Genomic DNA, 2,098 nt, shown 5'->3' with positions numbered 1-2,098 from the left:
ACACACACACACACACACATCTCTTCCCAAGAACTGAAAATCCCCAGACACCATCTGTAAACATTTCTTGTACTCATTCTGTTAAGAGGGCGGACTAAAAAGAGTAAGAATAAAAAGAAATCTGTCATTACTAATGGAACGAATGATGCCACTTATCATTCAACAGGGGAAATGGGCTCGTGTAGACTGTTTGAAAGCGAGCTGTCTCAGTCTTCTGTAGTATTGAAAGATTGGGACCTGGGGGTCGGGCAGGGAGATGCCATTTTAGATAGGAGGCTTTGTTTGTTTTTTTAACTTTGGAAGCAGATAATGAAAGGTTTTGGCGCTTTTCTCAGGAGTTGGTATGTTTTTTTATGGTTTGATTACGCGGCGCTCGGGCTGCTTTTTATTTCAAGGACTGTACTGAATGTGCCATTGTTTAGGAGTTATACTTAAATTATCGTCATCACATTGGTGTTGGGCACCGTCTTAGCATGCTAGACCTCGTCGGATTGGAGCTGATGGCCTTGGTTCGATTTTCCAAGTGGGTGTTCTTGAACTGGGGTCGTTTTGGGGAGTTTTCAATACTTTCAGCCTATTTGGCCCAGTCGTATCGGAGACATTTTAAATTCCGATTTCCCACCTTTTAGATAACCCTGTATTTTTGTTAGAGGCGTTAAAGCTTTCCACTCATTTACTTTTTACGTTGTTGTTGATAGCACTGATTCTCCTTTTGTTTGTCCTCTGCTCCTCTTCCTCGTCCTCCTGCTACTTCAACTGGTTATACTTCTCTTTCTGCACATTCCAGTACCGACAATGATATTTAGGATGATACTTAGGGGCCTGAAAATTCCAGCTCTTTTACTTTTAGAACAACATGTTATCTGACATATTATTTTTAAAAATAATTGGTCTGTAAAGTTATCTGTGCCGATCCAACTGATAAAAGGTAAACTTGAACTGGGTATCCAGTAAGCATTGCAGTGGGCTTTGGTTGTTGTTATCGAGAGATCAGATCATTTTAATGAGAAAATGAAACTGGACAAGACTGAATTCATTTTGTAGTTGTTATAGTTTCTGTGTTGTTGTTGTTGTTTTTTAAAAACCCTCATTACTTCTGTTTTAAACAAGCTTAAAGTGCTAAAGACATTGCAGTAGACCAAGAGATATTTCTTTAAATCGATTTTTGTCCCCTTATCTTGAGAAACACGAATTTCAAAGTCCAAGACTTCCTTTGTATGATATAAATAGCCTGAGAGCAACCAGGCTCTTGATAAAACAAAAGAAAGAAACACATTTTATTCATACTGACTCCACAAAGAACTGAGACCACACAACATCACTGCGCACACCTGTTGCTTTGGTACACGACCTCAACCAACATTCGATTGGCCAGGGCACAACAAAACAATGATCTATACTTGACAGAAGCGTAGTGAGACGGGGATATAATTAAGTCTTCTGTGTAGAATTGTGAGCAGTATGTGGTTCCCTATGTCGTTGTAGTCAGCACATCAATGAACTTGTTTTATCAATGTCAGTAAAAAAAAAATTAATTAAAAAAAAGTAAAAACAAAAAACCAGAACAAAATTGAAGAAAAACATACAATGCCTTCAATACTTAGTACAAGATCTCCGATTTCCCGCTGGATAATTGAATTGCGCACCAAGAAAGTTTAGAAGGGGGGTGGGGGAGGACAGGGGGTGGGGTTCAATGTTTATTGTTACTGATATCGTTAAATACGTGGGTATTAGTAAATCCGAGATTATGTTGATCAGATGACGTGGACTCCAATCGGTCGAATGCGGATCTCATTTCATGCTGGCCAATGTCCCACAAATAATAATTATCCTCAGATATTCTACTGTGCTTACAATATAACTTTCGGGGTCTCTGTTTTAACGTGTCATTCAACTGTATTGGTTCTTGCTTCGCCACGGCGTCCCGTTCCAAGAGGCAAGCCATTGACCGATTTCTAATTCAATTGTGACCGCGCTGGAAGACGTACGGACTGCCTTATTGGATTAGTCTCATTACCGTTTGCGTGTGGCACCAAGTCTTCCATGGCACCAAGTCTTCTATCGCCTCTCCTCACCCCAACCCCTCCCCCCACCCCAC

Source organism: Aplysia californica, unplaced genomic scaffold (genome assembly GCF_000002075.1).
Source record: "Aplysia californica isolate F4 #8 unplaced genomic scaffold, AplCal3.0 scaffold00079, whole genome shotgun sequence".
In the NCBI taxonomy this organism is placed as follows: Eukaryota; Metazoa; Mollusca; class Gastropoda; order Aplysiida; family Aplysiidae; genus Aplysia; species Aplysia californica.
The sequence above is the reverse complement of the archived record's forward strand: the minus strand, read 5'-3'. Positions refer to the sequence as shown.